The 22,222-nt window shown below is 39.8% G+C and overlaps 1 long non-coding RNA gene across 1 annotated transcript; it reads right to left on the bottom strand.

Annotated features, from left to right (window-relative positions):
• Window positions 1-2,253: 2,253 nt before the first annotated feature.
• Window positions 2,254-16,874, bottom strand: LOC130012548 (uncharacterized). Its single transcript, XR_008788020.1, has 5 exons — window positions 16,822-16,874; window positions 16,077-16,115; window positions 13,857-14,045; window positions 3,388-3,457; window positions 2,254-2,729 (listed from the first exon to the last, which is right to left on the bottom strand). It is a non-coding gene; the product is annotated as an uncharacterized LOC130012548 (long non-coding RNA).
• Between the last annotated feature and the right edge of the window lie 5,348 nt (window positions 16,875-22,222).

Here is a 22,222-nt window from a genome sequence, read left to right as displayed (position 1 = left end):
GGAAAACTTCAATTTTATGCAATCAATCTGCAAAAAACATCAACATTTACAGCATCAATTTTTGGGGAGGTTCGGGTATGTCCGGAGTGCAAAATGGTCGGTTTATATTATTATTATTTAATACATTTATATAGCGCATCTTTCACCAAAGTGTTCAGATGCGCTTAACAATAACAAAGTAAAATACAATTTATAATAAAAAAGAAGTTCCTAAAAAAAACAACCCAGTTCCTAAAAATAAAAAAGTAAGAAGAGAGAGACAATGTAAAAATGACATAATTTTTTTAAAACTACCCATAAAACAGTCAAATGTGTACAATCAGTAAAAAGCCTGTTTGAATAAATGAGTTTTCAAGTGTGATTTGAATGTAATGATGGAAGGTGATTTCCGAATAAGATAAGGTAATTTATTCCAAATTAACGGTGCATAAAATGAAAAGGCCCTCTCGCCATAGGATGCTAGTCTGGCTCGAGGTTGTACTAACTGTAAATCGTCACTAGAGGATCTTGTGTTTCTCACCGAAGTGCGGATTTGTATCAATTCAGTATGGGTGTGCGAAACCATTGAGACATTTGTATGTAATTAACAATATTTTAAAATCAATTCTGAATGATACAGGAAGCCAATGAAGGGTGTAAAGAATTGGAGTTATGTGCTCATGATAACCCACACCAGTAACCAGACGTGCTGCGGAATTTTGCAGTTTTTGTAGTTTTGAAAGTAGCTTATCCGGTAGACCAGTTAACAAGGAGTTCAAACAATCAAGACGTGAAATCACAAGAGATTGAATTAAAGTTCTAGTAGCATCAACAGATAAATATTTACGTATTCTGCTGATATTGCGCAGATTATAATAGCCATTCTTACAAATATTATTAACATGATTTTCCATTGTAAAATGTGAGTCAAAGATGGCTCCTATGTTTCTTGCAGTTAGTGATGGGGATATAACAGTTTTACACACACGAATTGAAGGATCAGGGTCAACTTTACTAAGCACATTTTTAGAACCAATTTGAAGATATTCAGTTTTGTCATCGTTTAATTTAAGAAAGTTTGAAGTCATCCAATTTTTAATGTCATCTATGCACTGTTCGAGTTTTGACTTTGAAAAAATGAGATGATTGTCAACAGAGGGTTTGAATGATAGATAAATCTGAGTATAATTGAAAACACAGCCCATGTTTACGTACTATGTCTCCAAGAGGTGAAGTATAAAGACTAAACAGTATCGGTCCCAGAACTGATCCTTGCGGAACGCCACAAGAAAGAATGTTTTTGGGTGAAGCGTGATCACCAACTATAACTGTTTGATCTCGGTTTGTTAGATACGAAGTAATAAGTTCAAGAGCATTTTCTTTGATTCCAAACACATTATGTAGTCGATTTAGGAGTATAAGATGGTCAACAGTGTCGAAAGCTGCTGATAAGTCCAGTAGTACAAGTAGAACACATTCACTCTTATCTACAGATAAGTTGATGTCATTGTGTACACGTATGAGAGCTGTTTCAGTGCTATGGTATTTTCTGTAGGCGCTTTGGAACTTTTCCAATAAATCATGATCACTTATATGGGACACTAACTGTTTTGAAATACAACGTTCTAAAAGCTTCGATATAAAACTTAAATTAGATACTGGTCTGTAGTTTCTTTCAAGATTTATGTCAAGACTGGGCTTTTTGATTAAAGGAAAAACAATGGCATGCTTAAATACATCAGGGACATAATTTTCACTTATAGCAGAATTGATGATATCGGTAATAACCGGAGAAAAAACAAAAAGATTATCCACTATGAATTTGGATGGAATTGGGTCCAAGGAACAAGTGGTTTTAGAAGATTCTTTCACTAATTTTATATAAATGAGTATTTTGGGGAACCCGAACCCTTTTAAGATTGGTAAAAGGTAAGTTCTGTCTTCTACAAAGGGTTAGGGTTAGGCCTGATATTCTCTAAAATTCTCATTTATATAAAGCGGCCATGTTGGTCTACGGAAGCACCCGATCCTCCCCTACCGGCCTACAATTAGCATTTCCCATAATTTTAATGCAATTATTCTGTAAAAACATCAATATTTACAACCTTAAATCGTCAGAAGCCTACTTTCATGGACATAATTTCTACTTTCTACTACGATCAACGTTTGATATATTAGCATAAGACACTATACTCTTATACCCCCGTCAGACCGGGGCGCGTCCTGACTGCGCGCAGGGTCGCCATAAGCGTGGTGGAAACACCAAATATCGTGCTGTGGTCTTCGAGAGCGCCAATGATCGCTGATTCACGGCGTGTGTTTTAAGCATGATCAAAAAAAAAGCCAGGGTTCTACGATCTGACCTGGAATGCCGTTTAGTTTTTATTTATTTTTTTGGAGGGGGGGGGGGTTGTGGACATTTTCTATCGTTGGGTTCATGTTTGTCGGCAACCTTGTGCATTTTCTGGTCGCCGTATGGTCGCAACTGCGTAGTAAGGACGCCACCCCGGTCTAATGGTGACATTACAATATTGACGATTGTATCGTAATGTGGCTCTTGTTCGGCTATTGTATCGTAGTGTGGCACTTGTTCGTCTATTGTATTGTAATGTGGCTCATCTTCAGCTATTGTGTCGTACATAGAATCATCACCAGTCTCCTCGTGTGGTGTACGATGAACAGGCGGCTCCTTTTTCGTGGAATTCTTGTCTGACTTAGATGTGTTGATGTTTGTCTTTCTTCTTATACACCTAATAATAAAATGTTTACATAGTGTACAACTGTGTGGGAGCCACGATGGCTAAGTGGGTAAGACGCTGGCTCGCTATACTGGAGGTTGCGTGTTCGATCCTTGCATTGGCCGAGAAGTTCATCTGGATTTTCCTACGTGGCTTCCCATTTTCAGTGGTGCTGGACGGAGGGCATGACCAGAACAACTGTCTAGTCGTTCGGAAGTGACGAAAATATCCCTTGGCAGTTAGAATTCGATACCAGAGTAGGCCATAGTGCCGCTGCCCGGGCAAAATTTCCCTCATAGTACGGTGTATGCCCGTCTTCATTAGTCCAGTCGGAGCAGAACAATAGGACGTTAAACCCCATTTCATTTTTTTGTACAGTTGTGATGGTATACTCGACGTATTCATTCTATTATTGTTGATACATGAGGTGGGGTGGGTGTGATTGGCCGAAAGGCTTAACAGGGATGGCGATGTTTCGATTACCGGCTGGTACGTGACATTGAGTGGGATCGCCTGTGGATGATGAGTGATAATTGTGCCCGGACCCCCCTCCCCCCACAAGTTTGTGTCGAATGAACGTTAAACAGCATTCTCTCTGTTGAAACACGAAACATGAGCCCAATTGCAAGCTGGCAATGACGTACAAATATAGTATATATGCATATCTTACCATGTGATAAATACAAGAAAGATCACCGCAGCAACACCGATTGAAATCCATATATACATGTCATATTCCACTGTAAAATAGTAATTCAAACCACGTTAGTGATATGAAATGAAATTAAATGGGGTTTAACGTCCTACTGTTCTGCTCTGAACTGGGCTAATGAAGGCGGGCATACGCCATACAGTGTGATATGGCCACCGTCTGTAACCCGAAGTTGTTTCGGGCATTGCAGGTTCAGCCCTTCTCCACCGTTAACACTCATCGAGCCCGTAGGTATGGTGGTATCACAGACAAGACCCAGGAGAGAGCCGAATTATATTATGATTTTGCAATCTTTCCACTTACCGCCTCTAACTATGGATTGGTTATTTGAAAGTCTTTATTAAGAAAGCGCATCAAATTTCCCAAATTGTCTTGGGGGGGGGGGCGTGGCCACTGTCTGTAACCCGAAGTTGTTTCGGGCATTGCAGGTTCAGCCCACCTCCCCCGCTATCACTCACCGAGCCCGTACGTATGGTAGTTTCACAGACAAGACCCAGAAAAGCCGAATTAGATTATGATTTTGCAATCTTTCCACTTACCGCCTCTAACCATGGATTGGTTATTTGAAAGTCGTTATTAATAAATAAAAAAAAAAATACATAGCGTTTGGTATTGGATCATAAGAGACTTTGCTGGATTGTCGTCTTTGTGGAATAGTTTAGTGTGTAGTTGTCTAAAATCTGCTATTTTAAAGGCAAGGTCACATTAGCTGACACGTCGTAATATATATATATATATATATATATATATACTATTCAAAAAAAGTAGGGGATATTTGATTTTTAAGTGTTATTAAAGTCACCTAATGAAACTGACGAAGAAACAAATGACAAAATGAAATGAAGTTCACATTCATCGATTTATTCCAAATGATCGTTAGACTAAGTAAGGCACAGACTGACCATTATAAGGGTAAAATGATACCCGGGGTCAAACAGCAAAGTTACCACAGCATCACAACCAAGTCAGTAACGGGTAAATCCTCCTCTGTTTGCCAAACAAGCATTGATCCGACGTGGCATACTCATAATGAGACGTCTAAGGTCATTTTGGTCCAGATTGTCCCATTCCTGTTGCAACGCAGCAGCAAGTTCTTGGACATTGGCAGGACGTTGTTGACGTTGACGTAACCTCTGTCCAAGCATGTCCCAGACATGCTCGATGGGGGAGAGGTCGGGACTCAGTGCTGGCCAAGGTAATGTGGTGATGTTCTGTTGTTGGAGGTAACCTGTAACGATCCTGGCCCTGTGACATCTTGCTTTGTCATCCTGGAAGATGAAACGGCGGCCATGACGTCGTGCGAACGGCACAACATGGACTGCCAAGATGTTGTCCCGGTAGTACTGGCCTGTAACACGCCCTGCAACAACATGTAAAGCCGTTCTTCCAGCAACAGTGATGCCTCCCCACACCATAACAGAACCACCCCCAAATCGATCATGTCTGATGACGTTAACGTCTTGGAAGCGCTCGTTTCGACGACGCCACACCCTCCTACGTCTGTCCAAAAAATCAACAGTGAACCTTGACTCATCTGAAAACATCACATTGCTCCAGCGTCGATTATCCCAGTGTTGACGATCCCTACACCAACGACGTCTTGCCTGAATGTGATGATCTCTCAAACAAGGGATCACGCGAGGACGTCGGGCGCGAAGGTGACCCCTATGCAGTCGATTCCGAATCGTCTGGCCACTCACTCTCACACCAGTGTCTGTTTGAAGACGAGCGCTGATCTGATTTGCTGTCCCCCCTGGGGTGTAGGGGGTGATAAGAATATACCCTTCGTATTTCCTGCGTGTCGTAAGAGGCGACTAAAAGGATCCCTGTAATGGGGCAACGTGTTTGCCGTGCGTTGCGACCCGTGTCGGTGGAGAGTGGAATCCTGGTAATTGAGTGGGGATTTGGCTTGCGAGCCCTTTCTCTGCAACACATTGCTTCGGCCCACAATTCACCTAGACGGGAGGTCAGAGTGGCCCACTCTGATCAATCGGCTTTGGTCGTGTTTAGCTGACGAGTAGGCGCATCTTTTCCACTATTCTGTAATGTATTTGTTGCAGATCTACCTTTGTGTCCTACGTGCCTACTCTAAAGCAGCGGCTTGGGTCAACTAGGTAGAGTAAAAATATTTAATCTTTACTTTGTCTAGGTATATCCCTGTCTGTCCTCGTGGGGCGCATGCGCTGGATATCCGCGCAGTAGCCTGCATTGATATTGTGACCCTTTGGTGGTTGGAGAGCAGGCAGGGATGAATCTTTTAATTTACTCAAATGGCTTCTCAAACCAAGAAGACTCGTACTACCAAACGTATGTCGACCGAGGATTTAGAACCATTACCAATAAAAACTTCCCGAACCTGGCCTAGATTTCTGGTCATACAAAGTACTAACGATATCAATCTTAGTAAAACATCTCCTTTTTTGATTGCTAAAGGTCTTGCTGGCTTGGCTGGTGAGCCCAAAAGCGTCAAGAAAATGAGAAATGGTACTTTGTTAGTGGAATGTGCTAAAGAATCACATGCTACTTCATTATTAAAATCAAAGACTTTAGCCAACATTCCTATCAAAGTTGCACCGCATAACTCTCTAAATTCATCAAGAGGTGTTATTCGGTCTCAGGATTTAGAAGGCAGCTGTGAGGAAGAGATGCTTGAAAATCTCGCCTCACAAGGTGTTACATACGTCAAACGTATTTCCATCAGACGTAATGGTAATATTATCCAAACCAACACCTATATCCTGACCTTTGATAAACCAGATCTTCCTAGGATGATCAAAGCTGGTTTTCTTGCCATACCAGTTACCCCGTACATTCCCAATCCATTGCGTTGTTTTCATTGTCAACGCTTTGGACACAGTAAAAACGTGTGTAAGGGGAAAGCGATGTGTGCTAGATGTGGACAAGATGGTCACGAAAGTACATCTTGTCAACTCGACCACCATTGCATTAACTGCAAAGGGCCTCATTTTGCTTATTCTAGAGAGTGCCCAATATGGAAGAAAGAAAAACAAGTGCAGCAGGTGAAAACAGAAAAAAACATACCATATCCTGAAGCAAGGAAGCTGGTAGAGGCTGCAACCCCAACATTTGCAATGTCTTTTGCAAATGCAGTCAAGCCCAAGACCACTTCCATTGCTTGTCAAACACCTGCTGTATTTCCAGCTGCGACGGAATCCTCGTCACCACCGAAACCTACCATTCCTCCAAAGCCCGTAAATATTTCTCTCAACACCCAGACTGCTAATAAGTCTGGGGAGTCTGAGATTGAGGAGATTGTGCCTCCCACTCCTCAACCAATTGGTGGAAATCCACCCAAAATAGATATTACCAAGGAACGTTCTGGTAAAGGCGTTCCTAAAAATTCTAAATTGGCTACCTTCCGTAGTAGGAAGGGTGACGAAGATCCTGTCGGAACCTATAACAGGTTCGGGATACAGGACAATCTAATGGATGTTGTTGTAGAAATACATGACCCCAAACAACATCACAGAAGTCCTGTTAAACCTCCCTGAAAATGGCTAATTCCATTATTCAATGGAATTGTCGTGGTCTGAAACCAAATTTTAATGAAGTTCAAATCTTAATTCAAAAATTTAATCCCTTAGCTATTTGTTTACAAGAAACTTTTTTAAAGAATTCAGATGTCTTAACACTCAGACATTTTGTTGCCTATCATTATTTTGCTAATAATGATGGTAGAGCACACGGTGGTGTTTCCATTTTCCTTAATGGAAATATTCCGCAGAGCAAAGTCACCCTCAATTCGCCTTTACAGGCAGTTGCAGTGAGGGTGACTTTACATATTCCTATCACACTCTGCTCTGTATATTTACCACCTAGTTTACATCTGAACCCCAGAGATCTCGATGACCTTGTTGCACAACTTCCTCTCCCGTTTATAATTACGGGAGATTTCAATGGTCATCATTCACTCTGGGGTAGTCCAGATGATAATAACAGAGGTAAACAAATAGCGGACTTCATTAACATTAATAATTTGTGTTTATTAAATGATGACTCGCCTACTTATCTACATCCTGCCACAGCTTCTTTTTCTTCTCTTGATCTAACCATTTGCTCTCCGGTCCTGTTTCAGGATTTTACATGGAGAGTGAATGAAGATCTGTGTGGTAGTGACCATTTTCCCATCTTGATAGATAATAATGGTCCCTCTCCGGTTGAAAGACCGCAAAGGTGGAAGTTACATAAGGCTGATTGGGCTCTTTTTGAATCTTTGTGTCTCTTCTCTTTTGATGCAAAAGAGTTAGAAGATGCAGATGAGCCCATGGCCTTATTCACTTCAATTCTTCAGGATGTAGCTGAGCAGGCGATTCCGAAGACCACGACTGAGCCCAAACGTTTCAATAAACCATGGTATAATAACGATTGCAAATCCGCTCTTAGAGAGCGTGATCGCATCTTAAGACGCCTTCAGAATCACCCTTCCATGGAGAATATTGCAGCATACCAAATGGTCCGGGCGAAGGCTCGTAGAACCATACGCCAAGCAAAGAAATCTTCATGGCAAGGATATGTCTCAAGGATCAATTCCCGCACCACTTCTAAATCGGTATGGGATAGGATTCGTAGAATTAAAGGTAAAAGTAGTGCATTATCAGTTAACCATCTAAATGTTGACAATACCACCTTAACAACATTTCCTGATATTGCTAATTCTCTGGCCAGTACAATTTCATTCAATTCATCATCCAATTTCTCCTCGGATGCCTTTCGGGGCATTAAACATCAACAGGAGAAAAGGCGACTTAATTTCAAGTCCCGTAATGATGAATGTTATAATGAAAAGTTTTCTATTGCTGAACTCCGTGATTCTCTTAAAAGGGCTAAGGATACTGCAACTGGTCCAGATGAAATTCATTACCAGATATTAAAACATTTACCTTTTTCTACACTTTTAATATTATTAGATCTTTATAACCGGATTTGGGTTGATGGGAATTTTCCCCCTTCATGGCGTGAAGCCATAATAATTCCCATCCCTAAACCGGGGAAAGATTCTACGAATCCTACCAATTATCGTCCGATCGCTTTGACTAGCTGCATTTGCAAAACCATGGAGAGATTGATCAATCGAAGGCTTGTTTGGTACCTTGAGTCCAACAACCTCATTACAGACCTCCAATGTGGATTTCGGTCCCAAAGGAGCACTCTTGATCATCTCGTTCGATTTGAAACGTTTGTCAGGGATGCTTTCATCCAGAAACAACATTTAGTTGCTATATTTTTTGATCTGGAGAAAGCTTATGATACCACATGGAAATATGGTATCATGCGCGACCTGCATAACCTCGGTCTGCGGGGTCGCTTACCTATCTTCATTAAAAATTTCTTAGAAGATAGGTCGTTTAAGGTACGCTTGGGATCAATATTCTCTGACCCATTTCCCCAGGAAATGGGAGTCCCTCAGGGAAGTATATTATCTCCCACTCTTTTTTCCATTAAGATAAATACCATACCATCGTGCCTTAAACGCGGGGTCGACGGCTCTCTTTATGTTGACGACTTTCAGATGTGTTACGGATCGACAAGTATGCAGACAATCGAACGTCAGTTGCAGCTTTGTTTGAATTCTATTCAACGATGGGCAACTGACAATGGATTTCGATTTTCGAAATCCAAGACTGTTTGTATGCACTTTTGTCAGCGAAGAGGTTTACATCATGATCCGGAACTTACACTGGATGGAAGCCCCATTCCAGTTGTAGATGAAACAAAATTCTTGGGTTTGATATTTGATAAGAAATTATCATTTATCCCCCACATCAAAACCCTCAAAAAGAAATGTCTGAAAGCCCTCAACATATTGAGAGTCTTATCAAACACTGACTGGGGAGCAGACCGTAAGGTCCTGCTCAGATTATATCGAGCATTAATAAGATCTAAACTCGATTATGGGTGTATTGTGTATGGGTCAGCCCGCGAGTCTTATCTCAAAGAGCTTGACACCATTCACAACCAAGGACTTAGAATCAGTCTAGGAGCATTCCGAACATCTCCAGTGCAGAGTTTATACGTCGAGGCGCACGAGCCCTCATTGCACGACAGACGTGATAAACTTGCACTGCAGTATGCTACAAAAATTGCATCTCTGCCTCATCATATTTCATTTAACACCATATTTAGACCCTATTATGAACATCTATATTTACTGAAAACCAATGTTATTCCATCCTTCGGTATTCGCATTCAACCCCTTTTGTCTCAGGCTGGTATCAGTCAAGACAGTATTGCGAATACCCCTTTCTTCGAGACACCACCATGGTCTATATCTCCCCCCAAGATCGATCTCGATCTTACAAAAAACAAAAAGAAAGATACTAGTTCCACAGTGTTTCAATCTCTCTTCAGAGAGAAAAGGTCTAAATATGGTGATTATGCTCCAATTTATACAGATGGTTCCAAAGATGGCGATCGGGTAGCATCGGCTACTGTCACGCCATCTGAGACCATTTCTGTTCGTCTTCCTCCTGCTGCTTCCATATTTACTGCTGAACTCCAGGCCATCTTTCAGGCTTTGGAGTATATCAAATCCTCTTCATCCTTAAAACACATTATATTTACTGATTCTTTGTCCTCTTTACAGGCAATAAACAATAAGCAGCTTGTACACCCTTTAGTAGCAGACATTTATCGTCTGCTACTATCACACGAGTTTAACAGCAAGGACACTGTCCTTTGCTGGCTCCCCAGTCATGTTGATATTAAAGGGAATGATCAAGCAGACTTAGCTGCCAAGTCTGCTTTAGATCTTCCCATATCACAATTTCTTTTACCTTTCACCGATTTTAAATCGTCCATTAAATTATTTGTATATGACCGCTGGCAACGGTCTTGGGATCTTGCAGACACAAACAAACTTCATCACATTAAGCCTCTCTTAGGAGACTGGCCAAGCTCCTATAGAACCAGCAGGAGAGATGAAGTGGTTTTGTGTCGCTCTCGCATTGGTCATACTTTTTTAACACACATTTTCATCTTAAAGCGAGAGCCTCAACCACAATGTGTTCACTGTCATGTTCCTTTGACAGTGAAACACATCTTGATTGAGTGCAATCATCTCAAACATATTAGATCTAAATATTACCGTTGCCAGTCAGTACGTCAGCTATTTGCTCAACCGGAGCTTTATGATGAATTGCTAGCATTTTTAAAAGAGACAAACTTTTATTCAAAATTTTAATTGTATATATTTATCATATATTGTTTTTTAAATATTTATATATGTAAAGGAATTGATATATTTATTTTTAAGTATATTTTCTGTGATATTTGTTTTTATTTACATATATGAATACATTCCTGTGATATTGTTTTAATTTGTCTCGTTAAATTCACCATATGTTTGGCGCAATATAGCCCGGTTGGAGCTGACGTGCCATTAAACAACATTTCATTTCATTTCATTTCTGATTTGCTGTGATGACACGATTTCTCAAGGCCAAGGTACGGATAAATCGATCCTGGGCTTGAGTTGTCGACCTGAGCGTGGTCTGTCCTGTACAGATTGTGTATCACGGTATCTGGACCATAGCCTGCTTATGACAGACTGAGAAACATTCATCGTCCGCGCCACAACCGCCTGTGTTGTGCCGATCTGTAGCATGCCAAGGGCACGTAACCTTTCATTTTGGGTAAGCCGACGCATATCAAAATTTGTTTTCTGGTCACTAAAACAATTAAACTGATGTTTCCACCCTGGAATTCAATGCAACAATGACTGTAACATTCAAAGTCAGAGTCGTGCAAATCTTGGGTTGGACCCCCATGATGATCCCAAGCATCACCTGCATTCCATGCGGTAGCTATTGGTGCGTTTGGGCGTCACATGTAACTGGAAATGTTTCTTCTGTTAGGTTCTATAGTGACTTTTTTCGTAGTCATTTGCATATTTTAGTATTATGCCCCCAAAATCAAATATCCCCTACTTTTTTTGAATAGTATATATATATATATATCAATAGACGTATGAAGTTAAAACCGTAGTAGTGTTAATATAGAAATAAATAAAGGTTAAAAATGCCTAAAGAAAGTATATACTATTGTTTAATTGTCTACATGTTTCGCCTGAGCTTGTCAAGACATACAATAACAATTACGTGACGTCATGGAAGAATAAACATACAATAATATAATAATATTGAAGTATATAATATATAGCATAATATTGTAATTATTTTGAAATGTTTAATTTGGGTTTAAATTTGTCAATAAAATATTGTTCCTTCAATCTCATTTTCATGGAATCTGAATACGGCATCTTAAAGAAAGGGTATATTTTGAACTCGCCCTTACCGCATATATCAAGGTGTTCACTCAAAGGGATCTTCCTTAAATTTGGTTCCCTGATTTGTTGTCACAGCCACTACATTTTATGACATATAATACATGAGTAACTTTACAGTTCATACTTTCATTGACAAAAAATTCTTTTCCACTGTCAAATATAAATGATTTACCTTCAATTAAATATCTACACGTGCCACAATTATCCCTTCCACATTTTACAACTTCCTTAATTGGACTGAATGATTCAAATTTAGCCCTAGTTAACAATGATTTAAGGTTTTTAGGTTGTCTTTCTGACGGGATAAATGTTTGTGTATCAATAAGTTTTTTTAAATTTTTTATTACGCTGGAAAAATTAGGATTGTGAGGATTAAAGGTGGTGACAAATGCAATTATATTGTGATATGTATCTTTTATCTTTACCTGCCTTAATTCCGTTATCGGTATTTTACTAGCCCTTTAAATTCCGTCATTAATTAATGTTGAGGGATATTTGCGGGCTAGCAGAAATTCTCTCAATTCCTGTAGTCTTTGAAATTTAGTTACTGTGCTAGACACGATGGTACAGAAACGCCTGGCCAAATTATATGGTACAGCCGTTTTTATGTGTTTAGGGTGACACGAATTGAATTCGAGATACTGTTTAGTATCAGTATCTTTATGATATATATCAGATTCAATAATGTCCCCGTTTTTGATTACCATTATGTCTAAAAATGGTATTCTTTCTGTACTAGTTTCCATTGTAAATTGGATATTCGGATGAATATTATTGATTATGTTATAAAATAAAAGGAGATTATTAAATGATTGGAGCCAGATGAAGAAACAATCATCTAAGTATCGCTGCCACTGTTTTTCGAAATATATTCTGGTCTCCTAGTCAAATGTTTCTTCTACTTTCGTAGCAATGGTTAATTCTAAATATCCAAGGACTAGAATTGCCAGCGAGGGTGAGAATTTACTACCCATTGCACAGCCAATAAGTTGTAATATAAATGCTTTACAGCTGTTAATCCTAAAACATGTGGTATATTAGAATAAAGGTTTGTAACATCGAAAGTAACAAGGATGGCGTTTTGTGGGACATTTTGGGGTAAGTTATTCAAAAAATCTACGCTATCTCGAGTATAACTTTTGACATTTTTAATATAAGGTTGAAGTAGGATGTCTATCAAATTGCTTAAACGGTGAGTTTCACATGCTGGACCTGCTATAATTGGTCGGAGTTTCAAATCTTGAGGATGATTCACTTCAATATATGTCGAATTTTGGTTTACATTTGTGAATCTTGGGTAAACCATAAATATTACTGGTTTTCACATTAAACTCTTGTAAGTATTTGATTTCTTTCTCCGTTAAACAGGAACTATGTGTCCATATCAGTCGACGTAGTGCGGTCATATTTCTGGATAGTGGCTGAGAGTTACAGTCTTGGGACTATTCATAAATAATGTCAATCTCGTCTTAGGGACTATTCATAAATAATATATATATATATATATATACTCTTCAAAGAAAGTAGGGGATATTCATAAACAATACAAAAAACTGCGGAAATTCACTGCTGTTTTTATTAGAGGTAATTAGTGTATGTTAATAACGGGCCAATTGCCTACACATGAACATAAACAGTTCACATGGGCGGCTTATCTGACGGTTGCATTTCACCCGCAAAGAGATACACCGTCAAAAGTGAAAATTGACATTTTTCATTTTTGTCTTAATAATGAGTAATTGCTCCACCAATCCTCAGACATTCAGCAATTCGTCGTGGCATGCTCCTAATCAACCGTCCAATCACGATTTGGGGCAAAAAGCAAACATGGATAGATAAACCAGCACGCGGCAGTTTTCATCAACCCTTCCTTGAAGTGTCAAATTTGACAATGAACCCCTCCCACGTGTATGGCGCTATTGCGTGTCGCATGTGCAGCTCAGTTGTTCTGTTGGGGCGATAATTTCTTCATCTGTGAACATTCTCTCAAAGCATGTCAAATGTCCATGACTATTTATCATATCGCAACCTGCATAGATATTTTCATTTCAGTATCCCCTCTTTTTTTTTTGAAGAGGATATATCAACAAGATTATGATTGAATAATGATGAAATTACAAACCAGGACATTGTTGTTGTTGATTACATGCCGTTTTCCTTATTGATTGTCCAGAACAGTTAGTTCCACCATTAGCTGGAGCGGGATTATCACATGTCCTTGTCCAGGTTTTGGTACCTCCACCACATGAAGCAGAACAGGTACCGTATTCAGACCAATTACTCCAACCGCCAGCGATCACTTTAACAGAGTCTGTAACGACAAATGTAATTTTTACTTAGTTGATAATATCTGGTAGCAGGCCCGGAGAGAGAGGGTGGGGGTGGGCATGTCACTTGACACAATGACATACCGTAGTATGGTGATAATATCGAGGTGCAAGCTTGGGAGCAATATTAAAAGGTATGTATTGATGAATTCTTTGTTTGCCAGGCAAAGACACTTACATCCATGGTAACTTATTGTTACGGCTAACCTATTAAGGTTTTTGTTTAATGTTTGCGCACAAACGTGGTATTTATAGGCGTACGAACCGCAAAGAGGTTTGCCAATGATTTAAGCAGTGCAAATGAACAATCAAGAGTCCTCTAAATTCTGAACAGGAATCGGTATTTTAACCAAATATTGTTAATGTTTTTTAGACGAATTACTCCAACCACCAGCGATTGCTCCAACAGCGTCTGTAACGAGAGAGGGGGGGGGGTGGTTTAATGGTATTTCAAATAATTCGCTAGCGCGAGGATTCTTATGCAGTGGGACGACGCCGGAGGAAACCACGCCACTTGACATACCGTAGTATGGCGATAATATAGAGTTGCAAGCTTGATGATATCCATAAATTATGGATTTTACGTGGTAGTTCCTGATCCAGTGTAAGGAGACAATATTCCCTCTGAGACTTACGTATGACTTTGTTTAAATGATCTCTGTCAGCAAGATACAGCTGCCTGTGAATTTCAGGGTGTGACGTTCGCCAGAGTCTTTCTGGCTGACGTCTCCATTGTTTTGCATAATGCACATTTGTATTTAAACTTAACTGTCATATTGCTCTCCTACTACTTAACGGCCTCTCCCAACAAATTTCGACATAGTATTTGCTCTCCGCATAGATCTAGCGTTTTATATGCCTTGACTTACTAGCCAAATATGGAATGGACATGCCTCATACCTTGTATACCATCAGGGATTATTACTTAATTTGGTCAACAGACACATCCCATACCTGTCCATGAAGATGGCATATGACAAATGTGTTTATTAACCTAAAGTTCAATTCATGTATCATATTATCACAGATTTCATTTCATTTCATTTGTTTCACGCGCTGTTTTGCTTGTCTATGCATCTGTAACAATAATTAGTCAAGGCCATAATATTACTATAATGTGTTCTTTTGCACAAATCTCGCCCTAATAGTTTTACAAATGATGAAACTTTTGAAAGGCCCGTAGAAGTACTCTCAAATATGAGGAACCTTATTAAATAAATTAGAAACGTCCTCTGTATTAGGACGTTTCTGTTTATTAATTCTTTCTATGATTGGGTTAAGGGGGGGGGGGGGTGCGGAATCATTGAATTTTCTTTTTTAATTCACCCCTCGTCGTCCCCCGGGTTATTTCCCTGCCTACTAGGGGGAGGACTAGCACGGGGCTCGATGAGGGGTATACTCAAGCCAGAAAGTAAAAAAAACTTATCTAACCTGATTGACTCCAGACATCGCTCTGTAGAATGTACTAAGGACACAAAGGTAAACATGCTGAGTATAAAAACAACAAAGCTTTGGAAATGAAGAATGTACATTCTACAGAGCTAAAACGACCAAATCCGATTGATCAGAGTAGGCCACTCTAAACTCCCGTGTAGGTGAACCATGTGCCAATGTAATGTGTTTCAGAGAAAGGACCAAATCCCCACTCAATTACCAGAATTCCACTCCCAACCGAGACGGGACACAACGCACGGCAGACATGTTACCCCATTGCAGGAATCCTTTTAGTCGCCTTTTACGACATACAGGACATACTAAGGGTATATTCTTATCACCCCCTACACCTTATGGGGTGGACGGGACGAAAACCGAAGTCCCGTCTACACAGGGGCGTACACGTAGAATAACCCTTAAAGGTTGGAATTCGATATAGAAGGCAGTAGTGCAGCTGTCTGGAAAAATTTCCCCATAGCACACTGTATGGCGTATATCCTTCTGGACGGACTTTAAACCCAATTTTATCTCTGTTTAATATAAATAAACTATTGATATTGATGAATGCAAAATGTATTTACCTTCAAAATCACATGCCACTTGACCAGCGTTATTAGATGCTATTAATACATTAAAATGAGGTCAATTTAACAGTAAATAATAAAACACTATGAACACATTAATAAACATACAGTAATAAAGTATGACTATTCGCATTTTATTGGGGAGTCACGATGGCTAAGTGAGTAAGACGCTGGCTCGCTATCATGGAGATTGCGGGTTCGCTCCCGGTGTTAGCCGGGATATTTCATCGGGATTTTACGACGTGGTTACCCCTTGTCGGTTAGGACGAAAAACCGTGTATATATTGGCGTGCAAATAAAAGATCCCTTGACAATTCGATCTCGATATAAGAGTAGGCCATAGTGCCGCTGCCCGGGCACACTGTATTAGCCCAGTATGAAGTTAAACCACATTTCATTTAATTTCTCACCATATTTGTGTGTGACGTAGGAATTAATTGTGTCCGGACCATGTCTATGGCGAATCTTCGGGATGTTTTAATAATATTACGTGAAAACGTTGAACAGTAAAGTTTCTTAAGCTTTTAATTGATACTGAATATGATATATACAAATTTATATATTACATCTATTAAAGACAGATGGAAATGAAATCCTACTCATAGCTTTTATATTTGACACGTAAACCATTCCATATCACAACCCGGTGTTGTTTGGACAGTATATATATATTAGTTGTCCACTGGATAAGTCGGTTTATTTATATAAAATCATTTTATAAAGTATATATTAAAAGTCTTACCCATGAATCCTATCCAGATTACATCATCATAACTGGAGGTCATGTTGTTAAAGACTATCCTAGCTTCTTTTATACTAGTTGAATTGTAGCCTATAAATACACCATCATCGTTACAGGTGTATAGTGGTTGGTTGTCACATGATACAGTTACACTGTTACACGATTCACCATTCAAGTAGATAAAATTAAGATACATGTACATGCCGTCATTGCCGCTACTACTTATATCACAGGAATATGTTATACCTTTAACTAGTGAATCTTTACCACTGTAATACACACTGAATATGTCCTCGTCAGATAGTGTTCTAGTGGTCATGATATCATGGATCCGTTTCTCTGTAAAATATGTTAAAAATGAATGGTTTCATGCTGTACTGAAGAGCAGAAAGTGTCCATATGTGATGTCCAATTTCAGGTGGGAGCCACGATGGCTTAGTGGGTAAGGCGCTAGCGTGTTCGCATTGGCGGATGAAATTCATCGGGATTTTCCGACGTGGCTTCCCCGTGTTAGTAATGCTGGACGGAGGGCCTGCCGAAATACCGAGGTCCCCTGATATCCATTGGCGTGCACGTAAAAGATCCCATGGCACACTGTATGGCGTATGCCCGTCTTCATAACCTATTCGGAGCAGAACAGTAGGTGTGTATTTTTTCCTATAGCCGTCCGTAAGGTGTTGATGATGACCAAGTCGACAACATCGTAAGAGAGGAGCTTACATATGCTGGTTAAGTCTTTGATGTTATTATAATTATACTCTTTGGGATCAAGCATGAAAGTCAGCAGATTAAGATAGAGATGATAATACTTTCGAAAGGCACTGAGGTGTTTTGTATTAGACATGTGTTAAGGGTTTGAATGAATGAATGAAATATGGTTTTAAGGCACGTCAGCTCCAACCGGGCTATATTGCGCCAAACATATGGTGAATCTAACGAGACAAATTAAAACGATATCACATAAATGAATTTATATATGTAAATAAAAACAAATATCACAAAAAATATATTAATTAAGAATAAATATAACAAATCTTTTACATATATAAATATTTAAAAAGATATACATGATTAAATATATACAATTTAAATTGAGAATAAAAATTTGTCTCTTTTAAACATGTAAGCACTTTTATCATATAGCTCCGGTTGGGCAAATAGCTGACGTACTGTCTGGCAACGGTAGTATTTAGATCTAATGTACTTGAGGTGTTTGCACTCAATCAAGATGTGTCTCACTGTCAAAGGAACATGACAGTGAACACATTCCGGTTGAGGCTCTCGATTCAAAGTGAAACTATGAGTTAAAAAAGTATGACCAATGCGAGAGAAACAAAACAACTTCATCCCTCCTGTTGGTTCTATAGGAGTTGGGCCAATCTCCTAGGAGAGGCTTAATGTGATGAAGTTTATTTGTGCCTGCAAGATCCCAAGACCGTTGCCAGCGGTCATAAATAAAATAATTTATATATGATTTAAAATCTTTATATGGTATTAAAAAGGGTGATTGGGGAAGATCTTAAGCAGCTTTGGTAGCAAAATCTGCTTGATCATTCCCCCTTATATCAACGTGACTGGGGAGTCAGCAAAAGACAACGTCTTTGCTACTCACCTCGTAAGATAGTAGCAGACGATAAACATCTGCTACTAATGGGTGTTCAAGCTGTTTATTGTTAATTGCTTAAAGATGAAGAGGATTGTATGAACTCCAAGGCCTGAAGAATAGCCTGGAGCTCAGCTGTAAATATTGAAGCAGCAGGTGGAAGACACACAGAAATGGTCTCAGATGGTATCACGGTAGCCGAAGCTACCCGGTCGCCATCCTTAGAACCATCTGTGTAAATAGGAGCATAATCACCATACTTAGACCTTAACTCTCTAAAGAGAGATTGGAACACCGTAGAGCTAGGAGCATAATCACCATACTTAGACCTTAACTCTCTAAAGAGAGATTGGAACACCGTAGAGCTAGTATCTCTCTTTTTATGTTGAGTAAGATCGAAATCGATCTTTGGGGGAGATATAGCCCACGGTGGAGTCCTAAAGACAGGGGTATTCGCAATACAGTCAAGGCTGATACCAGCCTCAGACAAAAGGGATTGTATGCGAATACCGAATGATGGAATAACATTAGTCTTCGCCAGATATAAATGCTCGTGAAGCGGTCTAAATATGGTGTTAAATGACATGTGATTCGGAAGTGATGCTATTTTCGTAGCATACTGCAGGGCCAGTTTATCACGTCTGTCATGCAGTGAGGGCTCATGCGCCTCGACGTATAAACTGTCCACTAGAGATGTACGAAATGCTCCTAAACTGATTGAAATGCTCCTTAACTGATTGAAATGCTCCTAAACTGATTCCCTGCTTGTGTATGGTGTCGAGCTCTTTGAGATAAGACTGGCGGGCAGACCCATACACAATACACCCATAATCGAGTTTTGATCTTATTAATGCTCGATATAATCTGAGCAAGACCTTACGGCCTGCTCCCCAGTCAGTATTTGATAAGACTCTCAATATGTTGAGGGCTTTCAGACATTTCTTTTTTAGGTTTTTAATGTGGGGGATAAATGATAATTTCTTATCAAATATCAGCCCCAGAAATTTGGTTTCATCCACAACTGGAAGGCGGTTGCCATCCAAGAAAAGTTATGGATCAGGATGCAAACCTCGTTTCTGACAGAAATGCATGCAGACAGTCTTGGATTTCGAAAAACGAAATCCATTTTCGGTTGCCCATTGTTGAAGTGAATTCAAACAAAGCTGCAACTTACGTTCCATTATCCGCATGTCTGTAGAACCATAGCACATCTGAAAGTCATCAACATAAAGAGCGCCGTTTGTACCTGGTTTAAGGCACGCTGGGATAGTATTAATTTTCATCGCAAAAAGAGTTGGAGATAAAATACTTCCCTGTGGAACCCCCATTTCCTGAGGAAATGGGTCAGAGAATATTGATCCCAGTCGTACCTTAAATGACCTATCTTCCAGGAAATTTGTAATGAAGATAGGTAAGCGACCTCTAGGCCGAGGTTATGGAGGTCGCGCATGATACCATATTTCCATGTGGTATCATAAGCTTTCTCCAGATCAAAAAATATTGCAACTAAATGCTGCTTCTGGGTGAAAGCGTCCCTGACGAACGTTTCAAATCGAACGAGATGATCAAGAGTGCTCCTTTGGGACCGAAATCCACAGTAATGAGGTTGTTGGACTCGAGGTACCAAACAAGCCTTCGATTGATCAATCTCTCCATGGTTTTGAAAATACAGCTAGTTAAAGCGATCGGACGATAGTTGGTAGGATTCGTATGATCTTTACCCGGTTTAGGGATGGGAATTATTGTGGCTTCATGCCACGAAGGGGGAAAATTCCCATCAATCCAAATCCGGTTAAAAAGATCCAATAAAATTAAGAGAGTGGAAAAAGGTAAATGTTTTAGAATTTGGTAGTGTATTTCATCTGGACCAGTTGCAGTGTCCCGAGCTCGCTTTAGCGAATCCTGAAGTTCTACAATGGAAAAAGTATCATTGTAGCATTCATCATTGCGGGACTTGAAATTAAGTCGCCTTTTCTCCTGCTGTTGTTTAATGCCTAGGAAGGCATTGGAGGAGAAATTGGATGATGAATTAAATGAAAATGTACTGGCCAGAGATTTAGCAATATCAGGAAATGTTATTAAGGTGGTATTACCAACATTTAGATGATTAACTGATAATGCACTACTTTTACCTTTAATCCTACCCATACCGATTTGGATGTTGTACGGGAATTGATCCTAGAGACGTAACCTTGCCATGAAGACTTATTTGCTTGACGTATGGTTGTACGGGCCTTCGCCCGGACCATCTGGTATGCCGCAATATTCTCCATGGAAGGGTGGCTCTTTAGTCATCTCAGGATACGATCACGCGCTTTCAGAGCGGATTTGCAATCTTCGTTATACCATGGTTTATTGAAACGTTTTGGTGCAGTCGTGGTTTTTGGAATCGCCTGCTCAGCTACATCTTGAAGGATTGAAGTGAATAAGGCCATGGGCTCATCTGCATCTTCTAACTCCTTTGTATCAAAAGAAAAAAGACACAAAGATTCAAATAGAGCCCAGTCAGCCTTATGCAACTTCCACCTCTGGGGTCTTTCGACCGGAGAGGGACCATTATTATCAATTAAAATAGGAAAATGGTCACTACCACATAGATCTCTATTTACTCTCCACGTAAAATCCTGAAACAGGACCGGAGAGCAAATGGTGAGATCCAGGGAAGAAAAAGAAGCTGTGGCAGAATGTAGATAAGTAGGCGAGTCATCATTTAATAAACACAAATTATTAAGGTTAATGAAGTTCGCTATTTGTTTACCTCTGTTGTTGTTGGACTACCCAAGAGGGAATGATAACCATTGAAATCTCCCGTAATTATAAACGGGAGAGGAAGTTGTGCAAAAAGGTCATCAAGATCTCTTGGATTAAGATGCAAACTTGGTGGAAAATAAATAGAACAGAGTGTAATTGGAATATGCAGAGTCACCTTTACAGCAACTCCCTCTAAAGGCGAGTTGAGTGTGACAAATTGTCGGAATTCCTTAAGAAAGTTTCCTGTAAACAAATAGCTAAAGGATTGTACTTTTGTATTAATAGTTGGACTTCATTAAAATTTGGTTTTAAACCACGACAATTCCATTGAATAATGGAATTTACCATCGTCAGGGGTATTTAATTTTTGGCGGCTTACCGTCGGGGTCCTTATGGACATCCGCTACGGTAATACCGTCCATCAGATCATCCCCATATTTATTAAAAGGTGGGATAGGGTTTTGTGAACCTTTTTTACCTCTCGCACGCAACTTTGCCTTTCTTTTGGAAAGAACCTCTTGTTCTTGTGATGGTGGGATACCCTTAGGCTGTGATCCAGATCCAGTAGAACTGGAATCGAGACGTACAGCTCCAGGGGAAGGCGAGGAGGGTGACTCCGTGCCAGATTCAGGCAAGAGAGATGACCCATCTCCTGGCAAAGCAACTGGAATATGAATCGAGCTCTCACTTGTCTGAGAGGAGCTCGAAACCCCTTTATTATGATCTGATTTGAATAATTTCGGCATTTTCTCTTTTTCGTGCCAGGTTAAGTCTGTCTGAACAGAAATGGATTTTGTAGACACTTTGACTGCACTGGAGAACGATTTCCCTTGTGGTGCAATGGGAAAAGGTGCAGTGAGTTCTACCTGCTTGCGAGCATCGAAATATGTAATTTTCCATTCAGACATTATCTGTTGGATTCGTTTCTCTTTCTGCCAAATAGGACATTCGCGAGAGGAAGCAAAGTGCTTACCCTTGCAATTAACACAACAAAATTCCGCCTGGCAGGTAGAAATCTCATGGCCATCATGACCACAGCGAGCTCAG

The sequence above is a fragment of the Patella vulgata genome, chromosome 4, assembly GCF_932274485.2.
Source record: "Patella vulgata chromosome 4, xgPatVulg1.2, whole genome shotgun sequence".
NCBI classification, from domain to species: Eukaryota; Metazoa; Mollusca; class Gastropoda; family Patellidae; genus Patella; species Patella vulgata.
The sequence above is the reverse complement of the archived record's forward strand: the minus strand, read 5'-3'. Positions and strand labels throughout refer to the sequence as shown.